Below are 13,594 nucleotides of genomic sequence, written 5' to 3'. Positions count from 1 at the left end.
ACATTGAAATGTATGTCAGAAATTAAGGCTATGTATTGAGGAAATGTACTGTACATGTACTGTACATGAGTGCGTAAGCAGTTCAGCCTACAAGATTAGCCAAAATGAATATTGAACAAAAGACAAACACAAAAGACAAATTAAATCAATCACCTTTAGGTTTCTTTTTTTTTTATTATTAAAAGCAACAATATTATATAGTGGAATATATACATTTCTACTTTACAGTATTACATGAATACATACAATATATATACAATACATTAGATTTTTAAATGTTCAAATACACAAGCATATTACAGATACAAAACATACAAAACCTGTGAGTAAAAAAATTGACTGTCTTTTTTTAGCATCTAAGCTATAGCTTTGGGTAGGTACCTGAAAAGCTAGCTAGCTAAAATGTATTTTTCCTGAAGCCATTGATTGTGAATACTGTCTGTGTATCTTGTTTTCAGCATCCTACCGCTGACTGGTATCCCATACAGATCAGTTGTCGGGCCTACATTCCCACTACTCTTGTGTAGGCAAAAATACCACCCACTCAATAGAATCTTAAAAAAGTGGAAGGAGTTCCAATAGAAAACTACCTTTGCAAGGCTACTCCTTGTGTAGTAAGTTGATAGTCAAAAGTTTGTATAATGTGTATATCTTTTTCAGGCCCTTGTGGCAGAGGGAGATGGACAATCTCTGGTATGTTTAAAAGGGATATTTAACTATATGTTTTAAACAAACAATGTTCTTTGAGCATGTAGTGACTATCTAACCAATCAGTTCTTTCAAACTTGTTCAGTTAAAATAATCAGATTTTTGATTCATTTGATTCAGTGATGCTAAAAGCCCTCTTTCCAACCAGTGGTGAATGGAAAACGACTTTCTCATTCACTGTTAGTCAGGCGGAGGGCTTTTCAACACAGACCTTCAATTTCTCTAAAAGACTTCAACTGTTGAATGCTATGGAGGTGCGTTAACTTGGCTGCTTATAGGCATCTGTCCCTTGAACATGTGACTATGTTGTGCATACTTGTGAACCAGCTTTCTTGTCACCTGACAGACAGCTGTGCCGTTTGACTTCAAGTGCCCTGCCTGAACTAACACTCTGCACTGTATGAAATGATGGCATTTATGAGTTATTTCAGCATGATGGACAAAACACTTTTTCCACATATACTAACTTCTTTATGTATTTATGCAGCCTCCAGATTTGACAGCAAAGTAAATGTTACATTTTCACTATGTATTGTTGGAATTCATCACTATGACATCTTTAATTGTGCCATCCTTTGAGGAGAACCTTGCTATATTTTCCATTTAAGTATGCTATGATGTGATGTGGATACTGTAATGAGTACTGAACATAATTTGATAATATTTTTCAGATTGAACTTGGCAAAGGCACTGGCGTGTTCGTTGGGAAGAGTGCATGGAAGACCACTGTGTATGCGAATCTGTCAATTATTTTAATGTTTTTCTCTAGCGAAATTCTTTGTTACATGACCTTCAAACTCTCAAAGTTTCACCTTTCAGATTTTGTACTGTGGTCTGACCTGAAATGACAGATTTTTTTTACTTGCCTCTGACTGTCCAGAAAGTGGTTGCTTTTCTGTATAAAATGTACTTGTTTGCAGTGGTCAAGGAGAAAGCCACAGAGAATCCAGGGCAATCACTAAAAATCAATCAATGTCTTTTATCCTTGCAAAAGCACCCAAACACTTATTTTTCACTAGGGTAAGGTTTGAGGACATAATCTGGACTCCCCAAGGGTAAAATCGATGTTGTTTATGTCCCACAATAAGCAGTCCTGTCATGTAATTGGTGGGATCGATATGTGTGTGTGTTCATTACACAAAAGAGGTATGAAGGTCACATCAAATGCTGTGCTGATTTTATTTCTAATAACACTATCGGACACAGATAAGAGCATATCTGAATGAGAATAATCATGTGGTTATCATCATCCAACATCATCAACATGAATATCATCCTAATGTCAGACTTCTGTTTATGTGTAGCAGTCAGTGCCAGATTCTAATATGCAGAGACAGTGCACCACATCCATCTTGCTTCGGAAACATTGACAAGACTAAGTAGGTAGAGGCTCCTACATGAGATGGATGATGAATACTTGTCCTTCCCTCTGAGAGCTCTTTGTGTTCAGCAATGCATTACTCCTCACTCCTCAGTGCTATCTCCTGCATACAGGATTCTTCAATGGGTTTGCAGTACATCAGCTGATCTGTCCAAACAACATTCTGCAGCAGTGGGCAAGTTTTTTTGGTGGTTTGAGATGTGTGAGCTCGATGTGCGAGGAAGCAATACATTGTGACACCTGTTACACGTCCTCACAAATACTGTTGACTATCGTTGTGAGCCAAGTCTTTTCTAACCAAATCCACAGGTCTTTCAGAGGAAGTGGCAGATCAAACCAAACCAGAGCGAGGTGCTATATTTGAGAAACCCTTAAACCATAGCTACAGATTAGAGCTCTGAAAAGTGTTTCAAAGGCAGCTTCAATTCGGCTTTTGTTTCATGAAGAGTTAAAGGTGCAGGTAAGCACTCTGCCAGCCCTAGAGTTGAGCGAAATTGAATTGAAAGCGAATTGAATGCGAAATTCTATGAAAAGGTATAGATTTAACCCAAGCTCAGCAGCAGCAGTAAGCAGGGGAAAGCCCAGAGGGTACCAGCTTGCTTTGAGTTAGCTTCTGGGGATCCTTTTCCAGTGAAAAATTAATGACTTTTCTTAAATCCACTCTTCTCTTTAAAATCCATGTCTATTTATTTCTGGACTTCCTGAGAGGTTAAGACTAATGCCTTGTCTGGACTGAAAAGGGCAAACAGATAAGAGCAATTACATCCATTCAGAGAGCACTAAGTTAAGTAATCAAATGTGGCATTACTGGACCTGAGTGCCTTCGTCTGTGTTTGGTATTGATTAAAGGTCTCTGTCGATGTGTTAGAGCATGGAGTGTTTTCAATGATGTGCTTTTACTAGATAGCAATGGCTTTCCATTTATTGTGTACATGTTTGTATTTGGTATGGCTCTTTCAGTCAGGAACACTCACGTCTTAATTTAACCATTTATTTAATATAAAATGGTAATTCAATTTGGCTTGGCGTATTTGGATGGTTTTGCTCTTTTGAGAGCTCCCTGCTTGAGAGTTATAAATGACCACAACACATACATGTATATATAATGGCAGGGAGCCCATACATACAGACTGAACAGAACCAAAGCAGGTGGAGGATGGTGGTGGGAACAAAAACAATAGCAACACTCTCATACCTGTAGCACAGTAACATCCAACAATACCAGCAACAATATTGTAGGCTACAGAGAGGTGTGTAGACTCACCACTTAAATAGGTCAACGTGTAACATGTTTGATTGTGATTGTGTGGGTGCATACCCACAAGTGATTGTGTGGGTTTGTGTAGACAGTTGATCTGTCACCTGACAGACAGCTAGCATTGACTTAGAGTTTCCTGCCTGAACTAAGATCACTCCATTAGTTCCATTAGAATTAAAGAGCTCTCTTTCAGTCGACTCGGTTTGAAATCTCACTATGAGGTAGTCACCCTTGCATAACCTGTTCTCTGACACCCTATTCAATCACGCCTGGAACAGGCCAGGAGTGCTTTCAATGCTAACCCCACCCTTCGGGTGAGACACAAGTTTTGTTGCTAGCTGGTGGGTGAGCTTTCATTTTGTACACCACCATCCAAGTGCTCCCCTCTTTTTTTACTACACTAAGTGACAGACCAAGTAAAAGAAATAGCTCCCTCATGTTTTCCACACTAGTTAACACTTGGTTGCTGCATTGTTTGGCTAGCTAGCCTACAGTACATGAACATTAGCCTGCTCCCACTTCACTATTATTAGCCTGGCTTGCTAGCATTTGCTATGCTAGCTGGCTAACAACAGTGCATGGCTAGTAATAAACCCACACTAGGTAATTACTATGAACCACTACCTGACTACTTTCTCTCGTAGTTCCTTTGAGGTTCAACTTCAGTCAGAGCTAGCTAGCATACCAGTCACACTGGTGACCCAGCCATTTATAGGGGATTTCCACTAACGTGTTGATAAGCTTCAGTCTTCGCTACTACCCTGTGTGTGGTCCGATTTGGCTATGATGGTGAGGCTGGTGGTTGTTGACAGGGCTATCTCCATCCAGTTAGTTTCTCTTTATTCTCGTCCTCCGGGATGATAGAAATTACTGCCTGGTAATCCGAACAGCAGCAGGGAAACAGATTGAAGAAGACATATGCTCTCATAATAGCTCTGTGGGATTTTCATCTTGTGTGTCCCGTTTACCTCAAAGTTTTACACACGCAAGGACAGCTTCTATTTTAAAGAACACAGGCAAGTTAGGTTTATGAGGAGTCCATTTCTGAATTGCTTTCGTGAAAAGTGATCAGATGGGCTCCAGTGAAACTCTATGTCGAGCTTCCGACCATATCTCCTGATTGCCCTGCATTGGCCAGGGAGACCTTGGCGGGTGGAGATAGCACAGCTTTTTTATGTACAACCTTGGCGCCTCCCATTGCACAGGGACTTGCTATCCCAATCGGTGGGCAAAATATTCCATCCGCACCCCGAGTTGATGGATCTATGGGTTAGCCCGTGAGAGGTCCAACTCAAAGGGTTTGGCCCATATGTGATTAAGCCACGATTCAGAGTGCTTGAGCCCCCTCCACAGTGACTCTACACGACCTCAAATGGAAGTCGTTTGAGAAGTGGGGCATTTTGGGAGTCCGGGCACATTCCACTCGGAATTGCTATGTTTTGGGCTCTGTTGTGTATGTCATTGCAATACACCCTCATGAGAAAGTAGTCAATACATTCAGCTCTTTCAAGCTGCTTAGAGATACAACAGAGCTGAAACCAAGCCTCAGATGGATTTTCTTTTTCTTTTTCCTGTGAGACAAAAAGAAAGATGAGACATGTGATATTAGAGAGGTAGAGAAAAATGCCCCAACTGTATCCTCACGTATCATTCAAGTCTCCATATTTTTTATGAGCGATGCTTGAAAGTAAAATCCCACAGGGTCCACAAACATAATGGCTGTCCTCCAAGCACCTTGTCCCAGATCCCTTCTTGAACAGTAATACTTTCACACTGGCATCTATACTGTGTTGCAGAAATGTGTTTTCCTGTCTGTACATGTATATGTACCATGATAAATAGCAAACAAAATGGTTGCTTGAGGACATGGATAATGGTTGAGTTCAGAATCTGAGCAATGTGTAAAACATTAGCACCTATCTCAGTCATGCCTAATGAAAGAAAGAGGTGAAGAGAGCACCAGCTTGGACCATGAAATGCCAATGTCGCTGGCTGAAGTTTATAATCAAAGTCAGAGCACCTGTTTGTTCACCTTTTGAGATGATCGTGTGAGTATTAAATTGCAGCTCAAAATTAGAAAAAAAATCCACGAAGTGGCTTCAGTAATTAATTTACAGAGTAGCTTAGATTAAAAAGAGCCAAATTAAATTAGAAAGGAACAAACAACAATGCAAGAGGTTGGTACGCAAAGGGACTAAGTGACATTTTCAAAATATTACAGGAGAGCCAAAACAATTAATTACAGGAGAGCCAAACATTAATTTTGAAACAATTGTATTGTGATGAGTGTTTATGCAGTAATTTCAATGCAGTTAAAGATCTCAGTTAGCTCCTTTCACGACGTGATAGATCTGATCAAGAGCTTTCTATTGATATAGAACTTATTTTTGCCAAAATGTCATTAAGGCCCTTTACGCACCAAGCCCTTGAATGGCACATCGGGAAAGCACAATGGAACTCAAGTCAACCCCATTACAAATTTAATTAGTGATGTATAGGGACTCTCAGCTTCTGAACTACGGTGGCTGAAACACAGAGACAACAACAGTAGCATGTGTCAACAGACTGCGATAAGCAAAGTAATTTACATGGGGCCTTAAGGAAGCTGCCATGTCATTCATTTGAAGCTTGTGTTGGAATCAGAACATTGTCCAGTGTTTGAATCTCTACAGCACTACTCCTTGTCCTTCTTTATCTCCCTGGCTGCATTCACCCACATTTGCTGGGTTTATTAACAAACAAAGATAAGCGAAAGCCATTGACACCTGCTGTCAGAAAACAGTGCTATCAGTTTTGTGTTTGCATTCAGGGAGCTGGAGATAGCCCCCATGCCTAAGCTTGTGTAAGGGAGATAAGAGGAGAACCTAATCCATCTTTAATGGTAAATTCAGCCAGAGACCAAGAACAAATTATCCTTTATTTGAATGCACTGATGGACCAACCTGGTCCATTCACTGCTTCCACTTGCACATCGCACTCACAAAGTCAAGCATATTTGATGAGGCGCTGGACCTAGAAACTTGCTTGTGCACCACCTACTCTGAACACTGACTGAAGGCCACAGCATTTAAGTGATTCCATGACAAGGGCTATGTCTTATCCTATCCTCCTCATAGTCTCACATGATATCACTTACTCCAACCACTCAGTAAATGAAAGAGAAGCTAGTAAAAGGTGGCAGCTTAGACTTAGACAGTGAATATGTGGTTTTGAGCAAAACATCAGAGATTAATAACGCAAAGGTCCAAAGTACAGTAGGCCTTTCCCCATACAGTACATCGTTTTCAGATGTACTGAACTAGCAACATTATTTTTGTTTACCTTTTACTGAACCAAATAACCCACTTTTGTGGCCCACTTGCTATGGAGCTGCAAGTCAAGTTGGAAAAAGAGATACATAGCAAATCTGTACAAGCAGAGCTTCCTAGAGAGCACACACACATTCCCTGGAGCTACACACACAACACACACAGGATTAGAGCTGTGTGTAGAAACCATGTGGATGTTTCTCTCATCTCCCAAATGAATTACTGAATTAATCAAATACCCCTCAGCTATCCAAGAAACCAGGGAAGAGAATCTCACTGAGCAGACTATACATTGGAATGGTAAAATAAAGATGAGGAAATACAAAATAAATGTTTACAATAGATTCATCATGAAACAATATGGCAATTGGCAGAGGCCATACCTAGACTGCTGGTCAGTGGCTGAGTGGCTACTCAGGAGGAAGGGGAGGGCCATCCTACTCAATGATTTCAGAAAAATAAAAAATGGTGAAACATTTCAAAAGTTATCCTTTTTCAATAAAACTATACTAAATATATTCAAATGTCACCAAATACCTGATTAAAACACACCATGTTTTAGTGTTAACAGCACCCTCTACGGTAGCACCATGGTGTAGCTGGAGGATAGCTGTTTTCTGTCCTCCTCTGGCTACATTGACTTCTACACAAAAACTGGGCTTGACCCACAACAAGACCCACAACATGGTTCCAAAGATTGTTTTAAAACATTTGCAAATAATATCTCCTTACAGTACAGGATTTGCATACCAGACAGACTGAATTCAGGGGCACAGAGGTTGGTTTCCCAACCTAGATTAAGTGCCAAAAAGTCACCAAATTCTTCCATTTTAACTGCAATGTATCTAATAGACACGTTGAGATATAATCCAGTGGGAACTTTGAATACTGCAACTAGCAAAAAAAAGGTTAAAGACAAGGTACAATAAAAATTATGCATTAGAGTATTCTGAGTTCTGAGAGGTATTTGTTGCTCTGCTCAGCACTATTTGCACAAGCAAATTGGGGCCCTAAGCCTTGTCCTAGACTGAAAAGCAATGGAGAGCTCCCCTTTGGCATTGCATTTCAAAATGGTGAGTGACTGTTCAAATTAAGAAATTTAGATTAAATTGGCTGTTTTCTCCCACAATTGGGAGGATCATATTGCAGAGCAGAGTTTAATGGAAGCTTTTTAGGAATATAATGATATAAGATGTGTTATGTTTAAGCTGCATAAACTCACAAACTCTTAATTGTTTTTATCCCATCCAAATCATTGCATTAGCATATGCAAGCGTTTAGAAATGACACAGCTTTAGAAATGAGGCTTCCGTAGGGATTTTGGGGGGTTATGACTGATCAAAGATTAAAATAAATAAATGCATCACTTAATTAATTCCTTTTGGTACTGTAAGTAATTACCATGTCCTCTAGGTTCAGCAGGCCTATTTTAACTCTGACAGTGGCCTTTCCAAACAAACTCCTACATAGTATGTGTTGCTCAAAGAGACATGAAAGGGGAAAGCACCACAACAAGCCAAAAAATACTAAAAGGCTATGACTATTTCAGAGAAAAGATCAAAGCATTAATGCACTGTTTGGGTAAAAATGATAATTTGGGGCAGGAATTTTCATGGTTTCTGCCTTCCTATGTGGAGCTGAGGGATCAAAGAGTAAGAATTGAGCAAGAATTAGTTCATTAGTTTCATGATGATGGGGATTTTAGTACTAGTGATGATGTTGATAAGATCATGGTATTGTAATTCAACGACCAGGGGTGAGTGTCCCAAAGCGTCAAAGCTTTAGATACAGTAAATCAGGGGCAGATAAATTTGATAAATAGCTCAAAGTTGTTGTTTTCTGATTTGACAGTATCTGAGAAGGGAAAAAGAGAGTAATAAAGGGAAGGGAAGAGAAGCTTCCCCCAAATGGCACATTCACACCTACCTCCGAGAGCAGAGGTGGGCAAACTACGGCCCGCGGGCCACATCCGGCCCGCGCCATTGTTTAATCCGCCCCGTCAGGCATATTAAATTTGTAGTATTCATTTCACTGATTTTTTCCCTGCAATACTTAATTGATACCACCAGATGGCGGAGACTACACCAGGTGCCTTTCTTCTTCTTCCCTTTACCCGTCTTCACCTACAACAGAATCACCCTCCATAACAAAATGAGCGGACAAAAAAAGCGGAAGATTGACAGCGAGTGTCGGGGTTTCAACATGGAGTGGACTGCAAAATATTTTTTCATTGAAATACGATCAAAGGCCGTATGTCTCATTTGTCAAGAAAGCGTTGCCGTATACAAGGAATACAACATTCGCAGACACTTTGCCTCCAAGCATGCTAACTATGCTAGCAACTCGTCATCTGAAGAAAGGGCCGCTACTGCTGCAAGGTTAGCAGCCAACTTACAGGCTCAGCAAAACATTTTTGTTCATCAATCTACTATTCAAGACGTCAGCACAAAAGCCAGTTATCTACTGGCATACAAACTAGCAAAGGCAAGCAAGCCTTTCTCTGAAGGGGAGTTTTTGAAGGAATGTATGGTAGAGACAGCAAGTCTTTTATGTCCAGAAAACAAAAGTAAATTTGAAAACATAAGTTTATCACGCAGAACGGTTAGTTGCCGCGTAGTTAGCCCTGGACGAAAGTAGTGATATAAAAGACACTGCGCAACTATTGATTTTTGTCCGGGGGATTAATGACAACTTAGAAATCTCAGAGGAGTTTTTGGCCATGGAGTCCATGAGGAGCACAACGCGAGGAATTGACTTATATGACAGGGTGTCTGACGTCATTAAGAGGTTTAAACTACCTTGGAGTAAACTTCAAATGTCACCACAGACGGATCGCCAAATTTGACAGGAAAACACATCGGGTTGTTGAAAAGAATCCAGGACAAGGTAAAAGAGGAAAACCCTGAATATGATATGATTTTTCTACATTGTATTATCCACCAGGGGAGCTTTGTGCAAGTCTGTGCTGCAGCTGGATCACGTCGTGAAGAAAGTCATAACAATTGTCAATTTCATATGAGCGAAGGGCCTCAGTCATCGTCAATTCATTAAATTCCTGGAGGAATGTGATGCTGAGCACCACGACCTACTTTACCACTCTAGTGTCCGTTGGTTAAGTTTGGGGAAAGTGTGTCAGCGAGTGTGGGAGCTCAGAGGGTAGATTGGCTCATTTTTGGAGTCAATAGGGAAAGCAAATGATTTTCCCGAGCTGAAAGACGCACACTGGCTTTGTGATTTGGCGTTCACTGTGGACATATTGGCACACCTGAATGTGCTGAACGTGAAGCTACAAGGGAAAGATCAGTTTGTACACAACATGTTTTCAAACGTGAAAGCCTTCAAGGTCAGATTGACTTTGTTCTCTAAACAAATTACAAACAAATCATTTGCGCATTTCCCCACGCTAGCGACGCTGAAAGAAGCCCCTCAACATGCGAGGAAATACAGTAAATCGCTGGACGATCTGCACAGAGAATTCTGCTGTCGATTCTCTGATTTTGAAAAGTGTGAGAAGTCACTTCAGCTGGTGTCATGTCCCCTGACATTCGATTATGAAGCAGCACCACTGGAATTACAATTGGAGCTGATTGATCTCCAGTCTGAGTCTGTCCTGAAGGAGAATTTCAACTCTGTCAAACTGGATGAGTTTTATGCCTCACTAAATGAAATAAAGTTTTCAAACATCCGACAGCTGGCACAGAAGATGCTGGTGTTATTTTGCTCTACTTATGTGTGTGAACAAACATTCAGTGTGATGAAAATAAACAAAAGGATGGGAGGGAATCATTTCACTCTCATAACAAAACTTGGAGCTGAGGAAACTTGGAGCTGAGCTGCTCTTCCTCCCGGGGAAAGCCTACCCTCTCCAAGACTTCTCCATCACAGTAGAGAGGGTCAACAGCTTCAAGTTCCTTGGCGTCCATATCTCCGACGAGCACACCAATCAGGTGGTGAAAAAGGCACAGCAGCGCCTCTTCCACCTCAGGCGGCTGAGGAAGGTTGGCATGGGACCCAAGATCCTGCGGACCTTCGACAGGGGCACTACCAAGAGCATCCTGACGGGATGCATCACTGCCTGGCACGGCAACTGCCTGGCACGGCAACTGCACCGCTCTCAACCGCAAGGCGCTGCAGAAGGTGGTGTGGACAGCTGAGCGCATCAGGGAATGTGAGTTTGCCTCAATCCAAGACATATAACAAGCGATGTGTCAGCAAAGCCCGGAGGATCATCAGAGACCCCAGCCACAGCCTGTTTGAACTGTTGCCGTCCAAAAGACGGAGCCTCCTCCAGAGCCTCAGGGCCAAAACTCAGAGGCTCTCCAACAGCTACTTCCCCCAGGCCATCAGGCTCATGAACAAGCCTACCCCAAACCCATGACTTTACTCCCAGCACACCCAGCACACAGTCACTTTAACAACACCTCTTACACCAACGGCACAGTGCAATAATAATGACATTCCACTGAACCACTTTACTTTTTTACTCTGCTATTTATACTGCAATTGTGTCTATTGTCTTGTGTCCCCAACAATCATCACTGTCCAACCGTCTCACCTATATTGTACTATGTCACTTATTGTCTTGTCTCACTTATCTTGTACTATGTCACTTATTGTCTTGTCCTTACCTCATTGCACTACTGTGTATTTGTATTTTGTATGTTGCATTGTTAAGGAACCGAGCCCAAGAATTTTACTCCCTGCACTCATGTAACAAATAAACTTGAAACTTGTGGCGAAGATCACAGCGACAGCACGCTCCTGTAGATTCTTCCTCTACAGCATCAGAAGGATATGTCCATTCCTCACCAGAGAAGCAGCACAACTTTTGGCCCAAACACTTCTCTCGCCTTGACTACTGCAACGTACTCTTGGCCGGGCTCCCTGCCTCTGCCATCAGGCCTCTGCAGCTCATCCAGAATGCTGCTGCCTGTCTGATGTTCAATCTCCCCAAATTCTTCCATGTCACCCCCCTCCTTCGTACCCTTCACTGGCTCCCGGTAGCAGCTCACATCAGATTCAAGACCCTGGTGCTCGCCTACCGGGCGGCAAAGGGAACAGCCCCCAAACCCCTGCCCGATCACTCCGCTCTTCTACCTCGGCTGGCTGCCTGGCACCGCCGCCTCTACGTGGATACAGCAGCCACGCTACTCGGTCACGGCTTTTCACTGTCCTGGTGCCCCGCTGGTGGAATGAGCTTTCCACAGCTGTCATGACTGCAGAGTCACTACCTCCCATCTCTATCTTCCACCGTAGATTGAAGACCCATCTCTTCAGGCTACATCTTAACTCTCCCACCTAAAGACCTCTTCATCCCCACTACCCCCCTGTGCAAGTTTCTCTCCTGTAAACAACAAATTGTCTTTTCTTCGAGCATTGTGAATGCCAATAGCCCCTAGTCCTAGCATAGGTTAATTTTTCTTATGATGACTGATGGATAGATGATTCACTTACTTAGTCAAATGTATTTGTTGTAAGTCGCTTTGGATAAAGGCGTCTGCTAAATGCCATAAATGTAAATGTAAATGTAAATGTAGGAAACAGTGCCTGTCAAAACCTTTGGATGCAATTACATGCCAGCTCACAGGCTGAGCCAGAGCCAACTCAGGCAGCTACATCACCACCAAGACTCTGATAGTGGGAAAACCTGGCATCCTATGGGACTCTGGGGGCAGTGAGCAGGGCCGTGTGTCAGGCTAAACTTTGACAGTGCTTAAGCTTAACAATGCGGGAGAGAGAGGTGCCAAGCTGGAGGAAAGGGGGGGATGGGAGGGGAAGGAATGAGGGGCTAAGAGAGGAGAAGAGAGGGGATGATGAGGATAGAGAAGGGAAGGGACGGGAGGAGAGGGGACATGAGGGGAGACTACCAGCTGAGAGGAGTCAGATTCAATTGTCACACTGGAGATCAAGCTGATGGGCTTCTCTGGCAGAACTGTGACAGCAGCTGCACTAATTGAACTATCACTTTTAAGGGATGCCTGCTCTCAGATTCTTAGTGTTAGATGTTGTGGAAAGCCATGGGCATAGAATGGATTCTCAGCCAGGTTGCATAAGTCTCTCCAGCTTAATTTTTTTCTGTTTAGAGGATAGCTTTTGTTATTTTCTCATTTTGCCCGTGTCATATAATGAGGTTGTTTAGGATTAATGGATTTTATTTAACTGCTAGAGTATATACTACTAACCTCTATCAGACCTTATTATCATTCAATCAAGCAAATGACTGTACTACTATGCTACAAATCACTGCTACCCCTCAGATCTGACCTGTGCTTTTATCCACAATCTCAAGTATAAATTATCTCATAGGCAAGCTTTCACCAAAATCTGGTTTGCCCTCCATGTTATCTTTGTCACAAAGTCATGAGTGCTTCTGCTTGACAACCGCCTGGTCTTTACAGATGGTGTTATGGGATGTCTACCCTGACACATGATGGAGAAATCTCAGACAGAATCAATACCTGCTTTAGTCATGGAATCCTCGGATGGCCACTATCACAACAGAGGCTTTTAACTTGACAGTCTCTTTCATATAAACTGAGGGCTGTCATCATACCCCTCAAGCTGAATGATACAACAGGTTGATCAGAACAAGAATTGTGACTGGCAGAGAGGCGTTCATAGCCGCGCTTTATTCCCTGATAAAGTAACAGGTGTGACGCATTTTTCCTGTCTACCATGTTACAGTAACATCCCTGCGCAAACACTAAAATTACAAAGATTTGTTTATCACGTTACCTTGATAACAGCCGTGGTTTTGAGAACTCCTGTATATTTCTAACCGCGTGGCAGAAATCACCATAATCACACAATAAATACTTAAGGCATTGTTTTCTTGTCACAATTCTCTATTTTGTTTTGTAACCGTTGTATAAAAGCAATGCTTTTAGTCCATGCTTTATGATGAATAAAGTCACAGCTGAGGGGTCGCCGGCCCACTTG

Source organism: Argentina silus (assembly GCF_951799395.1).
Source record: "Argentina silus genome assembly, chromosome: 3".
NCBI classification, from domain to species: Eukaryota; Metazoa; Chordata; class Actinopteri; order Argentiniformes; family Argentinidae; genus Argentina; species Argentina silus.
This window is presented reverse-complemented; position numbering follows the sequence as displayed.